We start from the raw sequence: 23,235 nt of genomic DNA, 5'->3' as shown, positions 1-23,235 counted from the left end.
CCCCTCTGACCCTGGGCCCAGCACAGGGCCGAGTTGGGTTAGGCTCTCCTCGCTGTGGAGGGGCATGAATCACAGTGGGGCACAGTCCCCAAGTGTGTGCACTGGGACACCCTGTGGCAGCGTCAGAGGGGCTCCTGCCCCATCGGTCCCAGCCAGGGAGTGCTAGAGTGCCCCCTCAAGCCTTGGGAACCATCCATGCCTGATGCCAGGAAAGGGGCGGAGGAAGGACATTTTCTAGGCTGTCAATCATTCATTAATAGAGGAGTGACTCAGAGCCGCCTCTTCCCAAACACTGATGGAACGGTTCTGCAGCATCTCCTGAGTGCTCGTTAAAAATACAGACTATGAGGGCCTCCTCCTACCTCAGGGTGGAATTGCTCACTGTCGGTGAGGAGGGAGAGGCATGAGGGATGAAGAGCCTCTTTCTCTAAGGCTGTGGTGCCTGGGAGGTTTTTCTGCTCCACTCTCTGCAGTCCTGCTAGGATGCCGGACACCTGCACCAGGAGCTCTGGGTGTCCGCTTATGGCATTTTTGATTTAGAAGGTTGGCCTAAAAGACCCCCATGGTCCCTTTCAGCTCTATCACTCTGCTCTCAGGAGGGAATTCCAGAAACAGTGGAGCGTCCCTGCCCTGAGGGTGGCTGAGCTTTTGGTTTTGCAGATATGCTGATCCACTGATCTTAGAGGGCAGGATGGAGCCCCAGAGCAGCTGTTCCCAGGACCACAGCTAGGCTTGCATTTCAGGATGTGCCTGGTGGGCTGGAGCCAAGAGGGGGTCCTAGCTATCTCCTTAATCCCCACCTTCCTGCAACACATACACTTGAAAACTGTCTTGAGCTGCAGAGCAGTTAGCAGCCCATGGTACACCAGGCTATACGTGAGGTGGACTTGTCAGGGATCCCTGTTCTACCCAATGCATTGCAGACCCCACCTGCCTCTCCTGGGCCATCTCTTCATTCAGCAAACATTAGCTAAGAATGCACTATAGGGACATAAAAGTCATAGTCTCTGAGCCTCAAGAAGCTACAGGCTGGAGACGAGGAAGACAGACTCATAGTCCAAGAAGAGCTTTGCAATGTCATAGGCTGTCTGATGGGCAGACATGTGCCCAGGGCTCCAGGTGACCTTTCTAGAGATGCAGCTGAAGAGGTTGGCAGGGCTAGTTCTGGCTTAGTTGCAAGGAACTGGGCTTAACTTTGAGGTCAGTCCCTGCCTCCCCCCGACCCCCACAGCTGACCCTGGTCTGCTGGAGACTCTCCAACTCCAGCCAATTCCAGGTTCCTATTTGGGGGTGTGGAACCCTGGATCTGCTGTGGGGCCCTGAGCTGCCATCCTGGCTGCCCCTCCTGTCATGCCCTGAGTAAGCGGCTGCTGCATGAGCTGGAAAGGCGCTCTGCTCTGGCGAAGTTGAGTGCTCTCACCTCCTCCCTCTGGACCTAACACAATCCTGGCCTCCGAGGGGCCCCTGGGGAAATGAGCACAGAGGAACCTGGCAGTTTAAAAGCTCTATAATTGCACTGCTGGTTTCTAGCACCACTCTGGGCTTCCCAAGTTAAAGAAAGTTTACAAGGCTCTGGAAACAGCTCAGATCCCAGCCAGCTCTGGAGATGCAGGCGAGGGCAGCAGAGGGAGGAGAGTGTTTCCTGAAGGATCCCTGGGAGTCTCCCATCCCTGTGAGCCCCTGAGGCCCAGAAGGGAGGCCTCTGGATACAGGAAGAGAAAGTACCAGAGATGAGAAGTTTGAGGAGAATCAGGCAAAAGTTTTTCTGGGACTCTGAGTTTTCTTAGAGCACTGCAAACTATTGAGTTCTGGCTCTACGTGCCTGTTGTAGATGGTGGAGCTCCATCAGTGAGCAAAACAGATCAAGTCCTTTCTTTCCCTTAAAGAGCTCACACTTTGCTTGGGAGACACAGAAGCAGCACATGTGTGGATACAGTTGGGGAATAACGTCAGGGAATGGGACGTGGGAGAAAACAGGTAAAGCAGTCATGGGAGAAAAAGGCAGAGGAGGGCGGTTTTAGACAGGGTAACCCAGAGACCACCAGAGAGGTGACCACTGCCCTGAGACTGGAGGGAGTGAAGGAGTGAAGGAGGCGGGTGAGTGGGGGAGGGCTGGGGAAAGGGAGCAGGGGCAGAGGCCTGAGCTGGGGACATGGGTGGTCTGTTCGAGGAATAGCATAGGGCACAGTGAGGCTGGGGAGAGGGTGGGAAATGGGATCAGTGGTGAACCAGGGCCAGATCCTAAATGGCCTTGAGGAAGAGACTCTGGGTTCAGAAGAAGGGATGTTTGTGGTTTTGGTGATGGCAGTTAAGGGAGCACGGGAGTATGGCTTCTATTTCTACATGAAGCATGAGGTCAGGTCAGCAGCTGAGTGTGAGGGGGGACTGAGGAGCAGGGATGGAGGAGGCATATGGATAGAGGAGGAGAAATTCAATAATCATCTCAGAGAGTGAGAAAGAAATTTCTAGAAAACATGCTAGGATTGCTGAGCAGCACTGAGGGCGCTTCGTAGTCTGTGGTCTTGAATTTAAAGACTCTTTGTGTGATTTGCTCCACTGAGGGGCTAAGATGGGCTGCCAAGGGCTAGGCAGTAAGGGAAGTTAAAAACTAGACATTCTTGCCTTTAAGCAGTTTCACCTCTGCAGGGGGAGTAGTCAAGGCTACTAACAACTACAAATCAGAGCAATATGAGGCTGTGCAGGGAGGTGAGTTCAGAATGGTGTGAGAGGCTCTGGAAAGGGCTCGATGGAGGAGAAAGACTTGGGGGGCAGACAGACCTGGGTTGGGACCCCAGCTTCCCCACCCCTGAGCTGGATACTCTATGGCAAGCCACAAAAGCTCTCTGAAACTCAGATTTTCCAAATTATAAAAATGCGGATAATCCTACTGATCTGATAAGGCTGGGATGGAGATTAACTAAGGAAATAAAAATAGAAGATCTTGTATGGAGTAGGAATTTAATCAGTGGCAACCATGGCCAGTCACTATTTAGAGCAGTGTTGGCAAATTAGGACGCAGGGGCCAATCTGACAACTGTTTATGATTTTCACATTATAAACGGTTGGGGGTAAACATCAAAAGAGGAGTAATGTTTCATGACACGTGAAAAGGATATGAAATTCAAATCTCACTGCCCATAAATAAAGTTTTCTAAGGCGCACAGCCAGGCTCATTGGTTTGTGTGTTGTCTGTGCTGCTTTTGCTCCACAACTGTAGAGTTGAGAAGCTGGTTGTGACAGAGACCACGTAGCCTAGAAAGCCTAAAATACTTCCTTTGTGGACCTTTACAGAAAAAGTTTGCCAACTTGCTACTCAGAGGAAGGAAGGAGAGGTTGAACTGGCTACTCTGAAAGGTTTGTCTTGGTTCTGGCCTTGAATGCTGAGTAGAATTTCCATGGTGTCCTTAGGTGAGGAGTTGGGGGTAAGAGGCCATAGGTCATCGGTGTGTTGGGTGGAGGTTGAGGTGGGGATGGTTACTGCAGGCAGGTTCCCCCAATGAGCTGAGACAGTTTAAGTGAGAGAGTGGCTTCTACTGTAAACCACTCCTCTCTTTCTAGTGGGACAGGTGCGAGGCTGGGCTCCACAGGAGCCCTCTCCAAACAAGGGCCGCGTGTTTTGGGGGTGGGGTTGTTCTTGAGCTTGGGTCCCTGAGCTTGTCTCCCAGCAAGCAAGACACTCTTTTCAAGACCCAAAAGGAAGATAGAATTAGAGCCAAAGAAACGTTACAGGAAAAAAGGTGCAAGTCTGTCTGGATTTGGTCCTCAGGGGAGCGGGCAGCCAGCCCTTGGCTATGCAGCAACCTTCCATTTTTCTCCTGCTAATGATCATGGCAGCTGGTCCAGCCTTTCTCCAATGTCCTCAAGCCTCTGAGGCCACCCACGTGCCCCACTCGGAAGAGGACCCCAACCCCAAGGTTGAGGAGACCAGGCTACCTGCCGTGAGGTCCCTAGGCTTTCCTCCTCCCCACCTCAACTTTTCTGAATTCCCAGGGCTTCCTCCTGCTGCCCCCAAGGAAGAAGCATTCCTACCTCTGTTCAGGCTTAGCCTTCCACCATGCTTTGATCTCATCTCTTCTTGGCTCCCCCAGGCTCTTGCTCTGTTAATTATACATCTTTCTTGCATTCTCAGTCTTGTGTCCACTGGCACCGTTCCCTTCCTCCTCTTGTTGGGAAGGTGACTAATATTTAATGAGTTCCTGTTATGTTCCAGCAGTCTACTAGGTGATTGTATATGCTGCTTCATTTGATTCTGACAAAAGCCCTGAGGTAGTATATTAGTCAGGACTTTTAGTTGCCGGTGAAAGAAACCCAACTCAAACTAGCTTAGAGGAAATTTATTGGCTCATGTCATAGGGAAGTTCAAGGGCAATCTTCAGACATGGCTAGGTCCAGGTTCTTAAATGATATCCTGAGGAATTTCTCCCTCTATTTCTCAGTTCTGTTTTCATCTATGTTGGTTTCATTCTCAGACAGGCATGCCTCATGCGGTGATAAAGGTGGCCACCAGCAGCTCTAGACTTTTGTTCTGTCTTTGTAGCAATTCCCAAGGAAAGAGAATTTCAGCAAAAATTCCAGGGCTGACTCTCTTTGGCTTGGCCTGGGTCACATGGCCTTTCCTGAACCAATCACTGTGGCCAAGCAATTGATGTGCTCTCACTGGCCAATCCAGGGTTATCTGCCCACTTGTGGTGATGGAGACATCAGCCCTATCTAAACTACATGGGCTTGGAGTAAGAAAGATATGGCTTCCTCAAAGGAAAATCATGGTGTTGACATTGGAAGATGGGAGAATGGTTGCTGGGTAGGCAAAAAATGACAGTTGTCCATTAGAGATAGATATTACAACCCTCATATTATAGTTGAAGAAATTGAGCCTAAAAGAGATTAAATGGCTGGTACCAGATTGGGCTCACTCTATACTCTGCTTTGAGTCCTAGGATTGCCATGGGAATGCAGGAAGCTTCAGCCTGGTCAGGGAGTAGAAGGGAACAGGAGAAGAAATAAGAAAGTATGGTCTTCTGGAATAACCAGTGAGAAAAAAGCCACTGACTGGGTAAACCTCAGGTGGATCCAGGTGTCTGGGCAGAGAATTAAGGGGTCTCTAAGGAAGACCTCTCCACTGGAGAGACCTGTATCTATATCTTCTCCAAGTAACACTACTTGCCTGTTTGTCCAAAGCCTTTTCCAATCAGCCTTGATGTTTGGCAAATGCTGGGCTCAGAGGGCATGGCTGTGAATGCACACAAACTCTGGTGTGTCACAGAATGACATCAGAGAGGAGGGGGTCCTGTGATGCTGGGAATGAATCCGCACATTGGGATGAGCTGGACAAGTACCACCCAACCAGACATTTCAGGTCTGTGTCTACCTGGAACTTTGCAAGAGAGAGAGGTGCTTTGAGAAAGACCATGAAAGACAGGAGAATTTACCTGGAGGAAGCAGTTTTCTGCTGGTCTAGGGTGGGGCTGTTTTCTAGAAAATTTGGAGCCAGTTCTGTTCATGTACATATATGGAGAGATAAGGAACACACACACACATTCTTTCTGGATCACAGTATCTGTAGACTCCAGACGTGATGTGGGAGAATAAAGGCTCTGGTCAAGTCTCTAAGGAGGGGGTCCTGGGAGCTAGGGAACCCTGGGGCACACAGGGCGCAAAGAAGGATGGCTGAGGAAGGATGGGAGTGTGGACCCAGGAAGGAAAGAATTGGCACCACGTATGTCTCCACCTCCTGGTTCTGCTACTAATTCTCTCAAGAATGGTGACAGGACCTGGCATCGGACATGCGTTGAATTTGAGGACAGCTGCAGAAATGTTACAGGTGAGCTCTGCCTTTCCCCTGTATCCCTAGCTCCACCCAGCTCCTCTGTGCTTTGGTCTGAGCTGCTGGAGGCTGAGGTGAAGTGGGTGGAACATTTCTAAGCATAGAATGTCTTGGACTTGGAGCCTGTGGGAACCCCAGAAGCGAACTCATCCTCACCTAGGGGAAAATGCCCTCGATCGGGTATCATTAGATGCTTTGCCATTAGAAAAGCCCCTTCTTATATCACACCCAGATCGACCTCCTAGTAACTCCCAGAGAATGGTCCCACTTGTGACCGGTTGGCACCATGTTGGACAAATCTGTGCCCTTTCCAAGTCAGAGCTGGCTCCGGAAGTGTCAGCGACGTCATGCAGTCCAAGCAGCTTCACTCCCGTGCACGTGCACGGGCTTGGCGTGTGTCGGGGTGGCGACGTGTACGGTTGTGCATTCAGGCAACCCAACTGGTGAGTAAATGAGGGGCTATATTTATCTCCGCTTCCCAAGCCCAGGAGCTCCTGTGCTGTGCCAGAGAAGGGAAAAACAAGCATGTGGGGAGATGCCTCACATTATTGTGACAAGTAATTAGGGGATGTGAGATGTTCAGAAATTACTTTATTAGACAAATGCTACTTATAAACCCCATGCAACAAACATTCCCCGGGAGTTGCCTCTGGTCCCGGGACTCTGCTGCTGAAGGAATCCCAGCTCTCCTGGTCCTCCATGTAGCAGGCTGTGTGCAGAGAAATGTCTAGATTTGGTATCTCTGCCCTCCCCTTCTGACTGTATCATCTTGGGCACATTAGCTTATCCTGTTAGGCTGCAGTTTCCATGTCTGTAGGAGGGAGAAATGCTCTTCACTCTCTGCTTCAGAAGGTGTCTCCAGCAGACCCTACCACCGCCAGGGCTGGAGGGACAAAGAGAAGTGATGATAGCAGATCCCACCCATCAGGGCCTGCCTGCGAGGGTTGGGATGGTTAAAGAGGTGTTTTTGGTAGAAACAGAACCTTAATCTAGCATCTGCTATTGCTTGGACTGGAATAGGCCCAAGGGACATTGCTGAACAAGATTCCTTCTCAACTTGCTCATCATCCACAGAGAAGACAGGCGATCCCAGGACAAGCACTGTTTGAAAGGAAAATCACAGTAGCCTAGGTCTGGGGTCAGCAAGCTTTTCTGTTAAGTCACAGGCCTGAGAGTAAAAGTTTTAGACTTTGTGGGCCATGCAGTCTTTTGCTACCGCTCAACCGTGCTGTTGTCACGCAAGAGTGGCCTGAGGTAATACGTAAATGAACACGCGTGCTTGGATTCTGATGAAACTATTTATGGACACTGAAATTTGAATTTCACATCATTTTCACGTGTCCTGACATAGTCTTCTTTTAATTTTTTTCCAAACACTTAGAAATGTAAAAGCCATTCTCAATTTGTGGTCCATAGAAAGGCAGGTGGTTCGCTGGATTTGGGCTCTCGTTTTCAGACCCCTGGTATAGAGGAAAAGGCAATGGAGTCCACCAGGGATATCAGGGAAGGCTTTGCTGGATCTGAGTCTCTCAGTATCTGAAGGTTTCACTGGGACCACATGCAGGGGAGGGGTGAGGTGGGCCTTCCATGCAGAGGCAGGTGCAGTTACTTGGGCGAGGCAGCACCAGCAGGGGAGCAGGGGTGTCTGCCAGACAGTGGGGAATTTGGAGTGATTGGATTACAGGTGCAAGGTGGGGAGGTGAGAGAGTGAGACAAGAGAGAGGGTTAGGGTGGGATTGGGAAGCCCTTAGAAGCCACGAAAAGGAGCTTATCCTGAGGGCTGTGGGGTGGCAGTGGAGATTTCTTGACTTTATAGGAAACCCCCTCTGGTCATGGCAGGAGGACCAGGGAGGAGTTGTCTCAATAGATGGGGAGAAGGGCTGGTAGGAGGGCCTGAGTGGAGGCAGCAGCAACAGGGCAGGAGCAAGAAGGCAGACTGGAGAGGCTCCTGAAGAGAATCCCAGGGGGAGCAGCCCAGGTACGGGGGCGCAGGGAGGGGAGGAGCTCACCTCTGACACCGCATTCCCGATGGAGTGCCGTTTGGGGGCCGGCACCCTGTTATGTGCCCTCACTGTTAACCAGGAGCATGTGAATTGGCTTTTTGGAAACTTCTCACACAGCTAGTAAGTGATGAGCTTGGGAGTCAAATCTAGTTCTATGCTCCTCCTAACACCTTGTATGGTTACTTAACTGCAGGTGTGTGTGCACTCGCAGCCTCAGCAAAGTGATACACTCCTTGAGAGTAGATATTCTGTCTCCTGGTCTGTAGGAACCCCCTTTCCTGCCAGGGGCTAGCACAGAGTAAGCACTCAGTCAACCTTCGGCTGATTATCTCTTCCCTTCTACCCCAAATTCAACAGATCTGCCCTTGAGTCGTTCTGCTGAGGAAGGAGAGATGGAATGCCGTCAGTTTCTCTGGGATTCTCTTCCCTTTGGAAGTTTTTGTGGGGAGTTCCCATAGCTGATCTTGGGAACAGAGATCCAATTCTTGCCATTTAGAGTGTTAAATTCATTCCATGGCTCATCTTCTCATGGCCTTGGACAATTTAGATCTTTGCCTAGTGGGGAGGCAAGGGAGAGAAGGTGGCCTCTCTCAATCACATAGGGTTGCAGATTCTCAGAGGCAATTTCTCATCTCTCGCCCAGTCCCACTGTTCACTGTGGGACACTTAAGCTCTCAGGCCCACTCTGGGGCTCAGGAAGAGTGGGTCTTCCCTCCCCATCCATCTCTGCTTTATCTTTCTTCCATCTAATGCTTTGCCACCTTGGCAGGAAGGGTGCTGCTGGGAGCTGGGGAGGCCCCCTCTTCCAAGTTCTCTCTCCTAGCAGGAGGGCAATGTGTTTGCTAATAGGTGTTAAATGGGAGCATCAAATTTTAATCAGCCCCTTAATGGAGTCTGGGGACCTGGGGGAGTTCTCGAGTCCTGTATTATGCTGCTTGCTTGAGCCAAGTTGGATGTGGTGAGTGGGAAGGTGGGATGGGCAGCTGCCATCAAGTTGGAGCTACTGGAAGATGAGGTGGTGCTGGCTACGGTCATTCAGGGTGGCCCAGCTCAAGTGGCCAGTGTCACCACCTTGGCTGCTCTTGATGACCCATCCATTGCTGCCTTCCTCTTGGTGGGAAGCAAATCTAGCAGCAGATGTGAAAATGGGAGAACACTGGCATCAGAAGACCCTGGTTCATATCGTGGGATTTTCAAGTTGAGTGAATGACTGTGGACAAGTTCCTTGGTGTGGCAGCTCATTTTAATAAAAGCCCCCAATGAATCAGGCCTCCCTGCATCCCTTTTGTGATGGGATGTTGCCACTCCTCCCATTGAGGGGCAGAGTACATTTCTTCATGCCCACCGCACTGAGTTGGCTTATGACTTACTTTGACCAATAGCATATGGTGGGAGTGTTATAGGTGACTTCTGAAGCTTAGGCCTTAAGAGACCTTGTAGCTAGCTTTTGCTTTCTACTCTCTCGGAATGCTGTTCTGAGACCACCATGAGAGGAAGCCTGTCTACCTAGTGGAGGGGGAGAGTCCATGTGGAGGAGAACCAAGTTGCTCCCATTCATAGCCAGCACCAGCTGCCAGACATGTGAGTGAGGTGACCTTCCAGCACCAGCTGAGCTGTCAGCTGACTGCAGCCCTATGAGGGACCCCTGGTAAGACCTGCAGAAGGACCACCCAGATTATAAACCCAGATTGTGAGAAATAAAAGATCATTGTTGTTTCAAGGCAGTGTTCTAGGGTACTTTGTTACTTATTAATGGATAACTGAAATGCTTGGCTTCTCTGTGCCTTGGGTTTTCTCAGATGTAGCTCAGGACCACCAGTGAGCACCTTGTCCCTGGGAGGGCATCAATGGCAGGTGTCTGAGACCGTGCCTGGAACACAGTAAGTCCTCATGAGGAGAGAAGCACTGTCAATGAGATGAGAGGAAAGTGAGGCTGGTGAGAAGGGCCTTGACTGCCACAGTGAGGAGATGCAACAGTGGTGGTGGTGGTGGGACCAGGAGAGAGGGATGATGTGCAAGACGTTTCTGAGACGAAATACTGGGACTTGATGAATGACTACGAGCGAGGAGGATTAGTCAGAGATGCTGTGGAGGTTGCCAGGAGGGGAAGTGAGTAAACAGTGCTGCTGAGGAAGGCGGGCGGAGGAGCAGGTCTGAGGTGCAGATGAATGGCTGTGAGAAGGAGACATTGGGATGCAGCTGGCCATGTGGCTCTGAGCTCAGGAGAGAGGCTGGGGTGGGTTGGAGGTGTGGGACTCAACAGGGTGCAGGAGGCCATTGAAACCTGGAGGTTGGCTGTCTTTGTCTGTCTGTGCTGCTATAACAAAACACCTCAGAATAGGTGACTTGTGAAAAAATAGAATTTCTATCTCACAGTTCTGGAGGCTGGAAGTCAGAGTTCAGGCTGCCAGTATGGTTAGTTTCTGTGTCCGGTGAGGACCTACTTCCCAATTCATAAATTACCATCTTCTTGCTATGTTTGTACATGGAGGAAGGGGAGAGGCATATCCCTGGGGTCGCTTTTGTGAGGGCACTAATGGCATTCATGGACTCCACCCTCATGACCTAATTTCCTCCCAAAGGCCCCACCTCCTAATACTATCCTTGGGAGGTAGGATTTCAATATATGAATTTAGAGGGAGGTCATAATCTTTCAGATCATAGTAGTGATTCAAGATGGTCAGTTTAGGGACAGGGAGCTGTGGACATTCCAGGTTTCTCCAGGGATTAAAATGAACTATAGCTAAAGTAACAGCCCAGGTTGCCATTCGGGCATGTCCTACTAAAGATTCAGTCCACAAGGGACCAGACCTTCAGGAAATCTTTTGGGGAGGAAATGTTGACATCAAGTGGGTCTCACAGATCAGCGGATTCCACATTTCCTCAATGGTATGAGTAGCTAATTTCCTATCTCAGTCTGTGATTTGATTTAATTTTAAAAAGCCCACCTATAAAAGTCAACAAGGAGATGCTACAGTGACCTCCTGCTTGAGAATGAATAGATCATTTTTTTTCCTTCCTTCAATTTTTTTTATACATTCCAAATTTTCTAATATGGGCATTCAGTGCTTATTCTTGGTATGCCATATTAAGAAAAAAGTCCCCAAACCAACCGCATTATAAAAACAAATCAAAACAAGAAGCTTTAAGCTGGAGATTAAGAGTTTCACTTCCAGGAAAAGGAGTGCCCCAGATATGGTTCTGCTCTCAAACATCAGGACCCCACAAAAGACTGAGGCCCAGGGAACACAGAAAAAGAGTGTGTGGTCACTCTCTCTAGAGCTGCAGAGACACTTGGGTTCACAGGTCCCCTGAAAATCTAGGAGCAATTGAGGAAAGATGGTGGTGGCAGCAAGAAAGGGAAAAGTGAAGCAAGCTTATCTTGACAGGCCTTTTGGGAATGTTGGTGTTTTGGGTACTTAGCTTTGAGGTGGTCATAGTCAGCCTGACCGTGTCCAGAGCTCCTCTGTGGCCGCAGAACCTCTCCTGGTTGGTCAGGCATTAGGGTTGGAGTCTCCAACCAAGAAGAATGGAATGGTCCAAGTCACCAAGTCCTGGGGATGGGCTTGGAGGCATGAAATCTCATCTAGGAAGAGGACATCTGAGTGTATTGGGCAGTCAGATGAAAGTCCAGAGCTTTGCTTAGGGAGTCCCAAGGAGCAAGTAGATGCAAAGAAGCTGGCCTGGGTCCTGGGCAGAGGTCTGGAGGGGAGAAGGATTCACTGAGTCAGGATCAATAGCCAGCTCATCTGTTGGGCCTGGGAATGGTGCCCAGGCTGTGGGGACAGAGGCTGAAGCTTAATGTCCCTTCTTGCGGGCACCCTGGCCCCACTCACCCTGGCCTGCTGACTTTGGCAAGCTTGGGCAGGCTGTTTTCATCCTCTACTTGCTGTTGGAGGAAGCGCTGGTGGTACATCCTAGCCCTGGGTCTCCACACTCAAGCTAAGTGTGCAGGCAGCTGAGTAGAATTGGACAGATGGGCAGAAGAGACGAGAGAGGAGAATTCAACTGGGGGAAGGAAACTTTGAACATAAACTCTCTTCTGTCCAGAGGGGCTGTTATACTCCTTCCCCTTGGCAGAGGGGTTATCTTGAGAGAGGAAAAACCACTCATCTCATGGTTTTAGGAAGGTCCTTTTTATTTTCAGGGAGGAGAGATAATCATGAGTTAGGGGAGAAAGTGAGATACAGGAGGTGAAATAACTTGCTATAAGGCAAACGGTTGTGAGACAGTGGGGTGTTAGTGTGGTTACCCCTACAACGGCAGGGAGCCCTTCCTTGTTGAACACCTGTTTGTCCTCCTGGGCTGTCGTGTACATGTATGTCGTGCTCATGGCTGTAACAACAGTTAAACTTTGTTGACTTCTTAATTGAAGTCAGACTCCCTCTAAGCACTTCACAAATATCATCTATCTCAACCTTGTAATGACTCTGCTATCCCCATTTTACAGACAAGGAATCAGAGGCACAAGAGTTACTTGGTGCACAGCACACATCTAGTAAATTCCAGAGGCCAATGTGGGCTGTCTAGTCCAGAGCCCACACTATTAACCAGTGCCCCCTAAGCCAACTCCTCTGCATGATGCACATAGTAGACACTCATGAAATATATATGCATTGAATTTAATCAAATCAGATCACTATTTCCAAGAAAGCCAAAGATCATACATTCTTAGGAATGCAAATCCCTTTAAACGCCACTTTTAGAATCTCAGTTACTAGGAAGAAAATGAAATAGGAGCACGAGTGGGTCTTCAAGAGGGATTTTGCCCTTCCATTTTGTCAGCTGGTGTGGTTTGCTGCCCTCTGATCTGGCTCCCCCTGCCTGACAACCCTTCCTTCCCGTCTTGCCCTCTGAGGGAAGGGAAGAGGTTGGAACATCCACAGTGGCAGATAGGAATGGGTAGGGGGTTAGAGCAAAGATCAGTGTTCTCTGTGCTGCTGGAGCCTGTGAGGCGAAGGCCAAACGAGCTTGAGCTGAATGCAATTTTTGTCAGAGTTCCCTTCCTGTCTGTGAATGCAAATCCTGAATTACAAGCCATCCAGATGACAAGCTGACATTTTAGCTCCAAACATTCTCCTATAATTAGTAGAATCTAATGCAATACGGGGAATGGCTCCATTTTACACACACATTAACGTAATGCCTTTAAATGAGATAATTGATTATGCCTCTGCATAAGAAAGTGAAATATTCAATGTAATTAAAACCAGCGTTCGGATCCTGGCTCCCTGACAGGTGATCCTCGTGTCACTTTATAAACCCTTAAAGTACTGCTCACACCCACATTCCAGTTTTCAAAGTTTGTTGTAAAAAAACTTTGGAGCATTTTCTTTTCTCATGGTTTCCAGCATTGGGTCTGGAAATCTGAGTGGGGATGACTCCTGACTTTTGGGGTATTTCTGTCTTCCTCCTCAGCTCTCTGACGCTATCACAACCTCTGTGTCATGTTTCCTTACTAGATCTTCATATTACAGAGGAGGCAATTGAGGCACAGGGAAATGCCAGCAGTTCTGTGACTGAACCAGGCTTGGAACTCAGTTGTCTGTCTCACAGTCCTTGCGATTAGACTTTAATTCACATTCTTTTGCTAAAAGTGGGGAAAGTGTGGTTTTGTTGATAGAACATAGGGCTGGAATCAGGAAATCTGGATTCTTCTTGGCTTTGCAATCAGTTAACTTCTCTGAGCTTTAGTTTCTTCACTTACATCATTGATTGGCTAGGCAGAAAATAAGATAGGTAAAGTGAGAAATGTTAATATAACGGCAATCCATTGGGTAGACTCCTGGGTTGTCTGGGGTGAAGGTGAGGAGAGTATTTGAGTAAAAAAGTCAGATATGGTTGTGGAACTCTCAGTGGCGTTGAGGTCTAAGGAGTCCCCAATACTGCCCCATTACTCTTGACCCAGCCTCCATCTTCTGGAAGTTAAGTGGTGGGGAGGAAATGGTATACCAGTAGGAAATCTAGTTGAAAATTGTGTGGGCAGCTTTCTGCCTTGTTGGCCTCTGGAGATACTATAGACTTCTCAAGTGGCACTGACCACATGAGCTCAGTCCTGCATTAGTACCATCCCAGTTCCCTTGTCTTTTTCCACCTCTAGAGGCTGCCTCCTTTCCTTGGCTCCTGGTCTCTTCCTCGCCAGCAGTGTGCATGTTGAGCCTTTCTTACTGTGCCACATCTCTGGTTCTGACTCTTTGACCTCTCTTCCCCACTTAAGGACACTTGTGATTACAACTGAGCCTACCAGGATAATCCAGGGGACTCTCCCCATCTCCAGATCCTTAATTCAATCACATCTATAAAGTCCATTTTGTTGTATAAAGTAATATATTCACAGGTCCCAAGGACTAGGATTTGGGCATCTTTTGGGGGGTTGTCACTCTGCCTGCCCCTAGGCTCTAGCCCCAAGGGTAAGTTATCTGTTGCTTCTTAACAAATCACCTCCAAATTTCATGGCTTAAGCAATGACCATTTACTATTTCATTGTTTCTGTTAATAAGAAATCTGGTATCCCTGGCTGGAGATCTCCCACAAGGCTGTAGTCAAGGCTTCCTGGAGCTGTAGTCATCTTAAACTTGATGGGGGAGCATTCACTTTCAGGGTGATTCACATGACTGTTGACAGCCCTTGGGTTGTTGTGGGCTGTTAGCTAGAGATGTCAGTTTCTTGCCACGTAGTCCTCTCCACAGGGCAGCTCACAATATGGTGGCTGAATTGCTTCAGACTGAACAAGCATGAGAGCAGAAGAGGGCGCCCAAGATGGAAACCACTGTCTTTAAATAACCCAATATTAGAAGTGACATCCCATCACTTCTGCCATATTCTGTTTGTTATAAATGAGTCAATAAATCCAGCCCACACTCAAAGAGAATGGATTGCACAAGAGTATAATCAGGAAGTGGGGATCAAATTTGGGGCCATCTTACAGGCTGCTTACTCCAGCAATCACACACCACTTCCCTTAGGGAGGGCTGATCCCTGATGAGCAGAGTTTAGGCCTCCAGGATTTAAGGCAGGAGAATCAGACTTTCGAGACTCTAACGCAATGCATAGGAGAGTGAGATATTTGGGGTGTGGGTGGGTAGGTGGTGGCTGTAAAATTTTCTTCCAACTAGGCCAAAGGTTCTCTAACTTAGGAGATATTTTAGAATTATCTGGAAGTCAAAATAAAATGCCAAAGCTTGGGCCCCAAACCTATAGATTCTTATTTAGTTGGACTGACTGAGGTAGAATCCATGCATATGCATTTTTTTTATAGAATTCCCAAAGTAATTCTGATTTGTAGAAATTTTGAGAAACTTTGATCTAAAGAGTTTCTTGATAACTAGAAGAAGGGATTTGGAGATACCATGGAACTTCTTGAAGTCTGGATCTTCCAAATGATGATAATGATGATGATGACAATAGTAAGAATGGTTGTTTATGTGAGTACTTAATACTTGGTAGGGACTGTCTCCTGGGCCTCAGTTTCCTCATCTACAAAATGATTAAAAAAAACCCATCAATCCAACAGGGAGATGGTAAACCTAAATGATTTCAGTAGGTAACATGTCTAGGGCAATGCCTAGCATTTGGTAAATGCTCGATTTACACCAGTCCCTTCCTGACCTGGCTATCCCAGTGCTCCTTTTGGGGAGCTGAGATACCACGAAGCAGGAGACCACACCCATCCCACCACCTTTGCACACTGGAGCTTCTGAACAAGGGTGAGTGAACTCAGAGGCTCCTACAAAGGACATGGTGTAGTGACCACAGCTCTGATAGGCTGCCCAGGAGGCCATCGTGCAGGCCCTGGCTGGGGTGAGGCCAGCTGTACGGTATACCTGGTTCTTCCATTAAAAGACCTGGACCAGCAGCCTGAGCCAAGAGCAGTGGCCAAGCTCTTTTTACCTCCAGGTGACAGAGCTAGATCTATTCCTCTTTTTAGAGGAGCAGTCTATGCTGGACACGGCTGTACCTCTGAGGCCCCAGTCCACTTCTTGTTACTGATGAGTGAACTTCGTGGACAGTTATTCCCAGCCTTCCCAGACCTCTTAAGCTTCTCCAGAGCTACCTGGTAGTCTGGCCCGGGGTCATTTTGCATCTATTGAGGGCTCTGCTACATGCTGTTTTTATTGTAGGACAGAAATTGACAAAATAGTTACCATCAGAAATATTGCCAATTTTGTGGCAATGGAATAACGAGAGTAGGGGCAAATGATGGTACATTGATTTTTCACAGCTTCCGCCTTGAAGTAACACACATAATCTGCTTACATTTCATTGGCCAGAGCAAGTCACATGGCTATCTCTAATACCAAGGATGCAGAGAAGTGCAGTCCTGCCACATTCCCAGAAAGATTCATTGTGAGAGCCTCTTAGCTCAGTGGCTATGAGACTAGTTGTGGTCTGGTGTAGATTTTGGTCCAAGTGCCTCTCTGTATTCTGGGGTCTGCTCTGTACTGAGATGCCTTCTTGCTTTGAAGCCCGTGGAGTGGGAAGTCTTTGGTAATCTGGGGAGGTCCTGTGATGTTATATTTCCCTGTCCCCATCAGTGGCTTCTCAGCGGGAAGAAAAAGCCCTTTGAGATCAGCAATGTTGTGTTGGTGGCTGCATTCCTGTGTTCTCTGACCATTGGAATTTGGGATGTCAAGCAACACCCCTTTTTTGATGGAAAAGTCTTTACTTGAAATTTAAACTAAAAAGAGATCCTTATGTCTTTAACATTCTGTGTGGGCCAATAGATACGCCCCTGGCAACGGTAGCTCAGAACTTGGTCACTCCTGTGCTCAACATACACTTGCAAATGCATTCTCTCATTATAATTCCACAGGAATGTTCTGTTAATAATTTCATCATTAGTAATTAGTATGTTTATTAGCAATAGATACTAATAATATTATTCTACTAATAATCCTGTGAAATAGGTAACATTCTCATCCCCATTTTACAGATGAGGAGACTGAGGCTCAAGTAGCCTCTGCCTTGCTCAGTGTCCCACAAGTAGCAAGTGGCCTGCATTTAAATACAGTCCTCAGATTCCAAGCCCATTGCCCATTTCACTCTCCAGCTCTCCTTCACAGTGCTATTTGCCTTTTTCCCTCTTTTTTTGGTGATAGAAGATCCTGACTATCATAGTTTCAGAGCTAGAGAGTATTTGAGAGGTGATCTGGCCCAACTCCCTTATTTTATGGGGGAGGAAGCTCAGGGATCACAGGTGGCTGCCAGGTGGCTGACACTAAGCTATTTGTGTCACTTCTTTGCTTTTTCTACTATATCCTAACCGTGATGATAGGCTTTTTGCTTCATTTCTGCCCATTCCCTACCCACTTTCTATAACATCTCATTCTCTTTTGTAACGCTACCTCCTAGAAGCCTCCCCTGATCATCTTTCCTCCCCCAGTTTAGGTTTGGTGCCTACTCAATGCAATGCAGTGGCCAGATAGCCTTCCAGATTATAGCAGATACCCATTGAGTTGTAAACCCATCAGTTTACTGATAGAGAACAATGAACAGCCCCCTCCACCCATTCTATTGGGAACAGAGATTGTGTTTGTTTTGCTTGCCACTCTATACTTGGGGCTGGCACTTAGCTAGTGCTCAGGAAACATTCATAGATAGAAGGGGAGAAGAAAAGAAGGAGGGTGGGAAGTAAAGAAGGGAGGAAGGAAAGAAAGAAAGGAAGGAAGGAGGGAAGGAAGGAAGGACAGTTGCCCAGGTGTGGCTTTCGGGCCACTGTGCAGCATGGGACCTCTCTTGCAGCGAGCATGTGGGGTGCCTCCTGAGGGGCTCTTCCTGTCGGGGTCTCCCAAGGGTCAGGGAGCAGGAAAGCCTTTCTGCTGCCTTTGTGGGGCCTGCCCCCTGCCTCTGAGCTGTTCTTATTCTTACCAGCAGTCCTTAGAAAGGGAACTGAGCTGAGCAAGGGGGAGAGCAAGAGAGACTGAGGGGGAGAGAGTAGAGGAAGGTGCAGGGCTCCAAGACAGAAGAGCACTTAAAAAATGTCACTTAGAATCCCTGAAAGAATAAGCTGTAAAAACAACCACACACTCTCTGCTGGGTGACGCAAGTCAAAGAGAAATGCGATGCAATTAGTCACTGGTTCTGAGTAGGAGGCGGGGAGGGGGCAGGGAGGCAGAGCCGGAGAATGGTGAAGGGCTGGGGGGCGGTGGCAGCCTCCCTCACACGCTCTGCATCATCTGCTCTGAGACAGCCTCCGTTGCCCTGGGGAGATGTTATTTCTTTCCTTCCATCCCACTGTGCCGGCCAGAGCCCCTCCTCCCTTCTCCTCTTTCTCTCCCACAAGGTGGCATCTTCCCCCTCTGCCAGCACAGTCTTAGGTCTAGAGCGGGGGATCCCAGAGTCTCTGAGAGAGGGAGAGGGCTGGGAGACCAGGGGTCATGGGAGTGCAAAAAGGGGAAATCTTAGGCCTTGAGCCCACCATGTGGACCTCAGGTCACCACTTTCCTGCCCACTTTGGTTCAGAGTGAAATGTTTCTCTTGTGCAGGACTTCAGAGGGGTAATTCACTCACCCCACTACCTACCAAACATTTATTAAGCACTCACTATATGCTAGACCCTGTCCTCACAGAGCGCACAGTTTAAGTCGAAGAGATGGACAAGGCATTAGGCAAGTAAGATGCTGAGTGACCGGAAATGCGCTGGTGGTTTCCCGTTTAATCCATCTAAGGAGGCTGCTCCACGTGGGTCTGAGGGAAGGATCCAAATGATCATCTCTCACCAGGCCCCCCTTGTTTTCCTGGGTATGGTGGCAGTCAGTGGGGTGCCTGGGAAATCTGGGTATTACACGAGCCTCATACTGCAAGGACTTTTGGACTTTTGGGTTCCCTGGCAAGAGAGGTAGATTCAGGAAAGAAGGGCTGTGCAGGTACTGTTCGGGGCTGGAGTCAGCCTGTCTCTTAAGCACTGCTGTTCACAGCGTGGACCTCCAGACCAGCAGCATCCGCACCCCCAGGGAGTTTATTAGAAATGCAAATTCATGGGCCGCACCCAAATCTGCTGAATCAAGCTCTTGGGGTGTGGGGACCAGGAATCTGCATTTTGACAGGAATCCAGGTGATTTCATTGTGCATGGAAATTTAAGATCCTCTGTCTAAAGGACTAGCTGAAGTGGATTCAAATCCCAACCCATCTCTATTTGGGAAGATGAGGCCAATATAGCTCCCTCCCTTGGTTTTTGTAAATTTCAAAGGCTTTCTTAGTCAGCTATGGCTCTGATTTGGGGGAAGGGTGATAATTCTTGTTGTCTATTTAGTGCCTCGGACCTTTGTCTTCACCTTGGTTACAGCCCTGATAAGGGACACAAGCTTTTCTTGTTCACACCTCCCAAATACAGTTCACAGGAGGCAGTTATGCATCGTAGATTTTCCCTTGTGGTCTGAGGGCACCTGGAGGAGAGGAGCATCACAGAACTGCAGTCAGATAAAGTGGAGTATTTCCCCTCCCTGTCCCTCAGCCATTTCTTACAACTCCACCCCCAGTGATGTTCCTAGGCCTTCTTGCTCCTTCCTCCTTTTCCTCTTCTCTACATCTAAGTTTCTATGCATTTAACTTGAGAAAATCTTGGTGAGAGGCAGGAACCTACCTTCTGCCCTGGGAGTCAAATGGTACCAACCACTTCCTCTCCTGGAATCCATCTCTCTCTCTCTCTGTCTGTCTCTCTCTCTCTCTTTCACACACACACACACTCCTCCTAGTCTGGACCCCTTGGAGGATGCTGTCTGGACCTGTGAATGTGGAGGGAGTGGTGCAACGATATAGGAACAGCAGAGATGAATCACTGGGGCAGAGACAGCTGAGGAGAGTCCAGTAGCATCACCCATCGGGTGTTAGTGTCAGGGTGATGGAAGGTTCCATCAGCAGGCTCCTAATCAGCCTTTTTCCTCTGTATGAACTTGGGGGAGCTCGTGGCTGCCAGGCCTCTACTGATTTCTGCCAAGTTGTCTAGGGTTCCCATTAGTTCTGATCTCTTTCCAATATACTCCTTTCCTGTATAAGATATCCTAACTAGAGTTGGCTTTTGTTGTCTGCATCAAAGGATCTGATGGGTACAGCTCCCATCAATAGAATTTCAGGGACATTTACACTGACCACTGCCACCCTCAAATTCCTCCCAAGGAATTTCCAGAGTCCTTTGGGGCTGTGGTCCAGGACACTGCTTGCCCTCCTTCTTCTCCTTCCTGCATCCCTGAAGGCTCTCCTGAATGCCAGAAATGTCTAGTGTCTGTCCCTGCACAGGACATACACACTTTACCTGTCCTCTTTGGAACCCTATTTCAGCATCACGTAGTGGCAGAAGCCTCCAGCTTGCAGACTCTGAGGACAGGCTTTGGTTTCCATAGCCTTGGCCTGGAATCCCAGCTCTGCCACCTACTAACTCATCATGGATGAGCTTATTACCCTCCCTGGGCCTCAGTTTCCTCATCTGCACAGTGAGGATAATAAGAGCACCTCCTCATAGGGCTGCAGATAGAATGAAATGAGAGCTACCCTCTGATGCTTTCAACGAATAACTAGAGGCTGTTATTATAACTGGCTTTATTATTCTGCTCACACTGGAATGCTGGCTTTCTTCCCCTGCTTTGCTGCTACAAGTCTAATTTAGGGTCCTCCATGAACCCAGTTTTTTTCAGTCTCAGAGGCATGGGAGGAGAGGTCTGAGGTGGAGTTCCTTGAATGCTTTGGCTTTGCAGTAAGAAAAGAGCCTTGGAAGAAGGAAGCAAGGGGTTCAGGGATTGGACGAAAGTTTTTAAGTTCCCAAGAGCCTCAGATCTGCTGCTGTCAGCAGTGGGTTAGTCATGCCTATGGCACAAAAGATGCTTTGTGTAATGGGCACCGCTGGCCTCCTCAACCCTCTCAGTTTCCCCAGGCCCATCCCGGCACACCACTCAGGCCCCTCTGGCATTGTGGTCTGGGGCCTGGGCAGGGGGAGTCTCTGTGCTCCAGTCAGGCCACAGTTTCTGACTCTCTTGCTTTATAGATGTGGAGACCCAGGCCCAGAAAAGGAAAGAGCCTCAGGCCTGTGGAGTTCAGATGGAGTCTAGTCTCCTGAATGGAAAGAGGACCATCTCTGCTCTCTGCTCCCCACACTGCCTCCCAGAGCGTCCTTGAGGCCTGAGCTCACGTGTGTGATCTTTTTCCCCTTCTCCTCCACCTCCTTCTTTTCTTTTTCTCCTTCCTCCTCCTTTCCTGTTCTTCCCCACCTCATACCCCCTCCCAGGGTTGTCCCCTGGTTTATCTCACTATGAGACTCTAGGTGAGCTGCCCCATTGAAGGCAGATATGTTCCTTGGAACAGCTTTAGCTGACTGCTAGCTTGAGGGTGTAATAACTTATTTATCACAGGTCTCCTTTATGAATAGATTTCTTTCCTGAGCTTGCAATCCTGGGTCAGATGCTTTTGAGAGGCCATGGAACAGACAAATCCACAACCAAAAAATAAAGCCCAACCCAAAGTAAGAGCTTGACAATAACAGGAGAGCAAGGATAGGGAAAAAAGGAATACTTTTTTGAGTGGCTATGAGGTATGAGACGAGTTCACCTGCAACCTCTCACTGAATTTTTACAGCTTCCTACACTCAATTTCCCCACTTTACAGGGACAAAACAGGTCCAGAGAGGCCATGGAAGCCAGAGAGTGGGCAGAACCAGAGCCAGGAATCAGAACCAGATCTATCTGTCCCCAAGGTTCATAAGGACCTTGATTACAGCTTATTCAAGTTTCTGGAGAAGAATCTGACATATTTGGGGAAAACTCATTATAAGAAGAAAGAGTTTCTCCTTTTGTTCTTTCCTCTCCTCCCACAGAAACCTATTCCTTTTGAAACTAATGTCCATTTTTCATTTCTTCTTTCTCCTTCTCTCCCCTTGCTTTGTTTTTTTATTCTTATGTCTGTCTAAGGTCATCAAATATCCTGAGCTGAGCCCCCCGTTGAATCCAGTGGCCCAGATGGGCATTTCTCTGGGTGGAGGCTGGTGACAGCTGTGGGTAGGCGGCAGAGGCTGGCTGGTTGGTGTGGTCAGGATGAGGACAGGATGGGGACACAGCAGAGGATGTGTCCTAACTGCTCCTTGCTGCGGGACTGGCATCCTGGAGAGAGGGGTACCTCTCACTGGTTGCCTGGTGCCTCTGACACTCTCTTCGCCTAGGGACCACTGGCCAGATGGAGACTCACGGATGGAGGGATGCCCACCAGGCAGCATGACAGACGTCAGGACACCTTGTGCTGTTCTTGGGATGAAATTACCCTGGTCCAGTTGGTGGGCAGGTGGGATGGGAGATCTCCAGCTGATTTGGCACCCTGAGAATTCACCAATGAAAAAAAGATACTGCTCTATAGTGTGGGCATAAAGAATATTAACTAGATTGTTGATTTGTTTTCTCAACAAGTAATTGAGGACCTACTCCGTAGTAGATCCTTTCTTAGGTATTAGAGGCTGAACAAACATGGGAGATAAATCCAAAATCTCAAGAAATTTCACTTGCAGTGGAAGAGAGAGACGATAAACGAGCCCTGTCTTCTGAGTGGGAAGCAGGTGGTGCTGCTGCTCAGATCTAAGACCTTAATTTCACTTCTCACTGCCTCTTTAACCTGTTTCCTACCTGAGTGTTAATTTTCACCAATTGTAGATTGCTGCTGGCATCAAAGATGCCTGATGTGGATGATCAAAGATGTGGGATTTAAGCAAAACAGACAGCTTCTCTCTTGTACTTCAAAAGTCGATAGCACTGTTCCCTTTGGGCAAACACCCATGCAGCTCTGTGTCTTCAAGGAACATGCATAACACCATGTCCTGGGTGGATGGAATGATCTGTGGACAATTTTTAAGGAATAACTTCTAGGTCAAGGCGTTTCATGGCAGGTCTTTTTTCCTTTTCCTTTTTTCTTTCTTTTTTAAAATTGAGAATCATCTACCATTCACAGAGCACTGTGATGTGTGTAAGACTATCCAGGGGTTACTGGGAGTTGTGAGAGCCCTTGGTCCTCTTACTCAGAGAGTTTGTATTCTTCCTGTTGATACCCTGTTTCCTTCCACCACCACCTGTATGGCTAAGAGCAGATTAGGGCCAGAACTTATTTTAAACTCTGGTTCTTTCATTTCACAGCTTGGGTGAGTTGCTTAATCTTTCTGAGCTTCAGTGACCCCTTGGGAAAGAGGGTAGTAGAGTGGAAAGAGCAGTCTTTGAAGCTTGAATCCTGGTTCTGCCACTTACTTGCGGTATAATCTTACGTAAGTAACTTACCTATGGGAACTTTGTTTCTGTATCTGAAAAATGGAAATGGAAATACTTACTTCAGAGGGCTGTTTTAAAGATTAGATGAAAAAAAAACACACTTTAAGCACAAAGTCTGTATATATTAGTTGGTCAAAAATGTAATTTTCTCTTAACTTTTCTTTTTGAATGAAATAA

At 48.3% G+C, this 23,235-nt stretch overlaps 1 long non-coding RNA gene across 3 annotated transcripts in view; it reads left to right on the top strand.

Moving 5' to 3' along the window:
* Window positions 1-23,235, top strand: part of LOC141575219 (uncharacterized) — a 109,006-nt gene that overhangs the window by 3,485 nt on the left and 82,286 nt on the right. Inside the window, exon 1 of one of the 3 annotated variants that reach the window (XR_012502633.1) lies at window positions 2,240-5,821. The exons of the other annotated variants lie outside the window; for them this stretch is intronic. This is a non-coding gene — a long non-coding RNA (uncharacterized LOC141575219). Of the gene's footprint in view, window positions 1-2,239; window positions 5,822-23,235 lie in introns of those variants that run through there. 3 annotated transcript variants of the gene reach the window in all.

This window comes from Camelus bactrianus, chromosome 27, assembly GCF_048773025.1.
Source record: "Camelus bactrianus isolate YW-2024 breed Bactrian camel chromosome 27, ASM4877302v1, whole genome shotgun sequence".
NCBI classification, from domain to species: domain Eukaryota; kingdom Metazoa; phylum Chordata; class Mammalia; order Artiodactyla; family Camelidae; genus Camelus; species Camelus bactrianus.
Note: the sequence above shows the minus strand (reverse complement) of the source record. Positions and strands in the feature narration are given on the sequence as shown.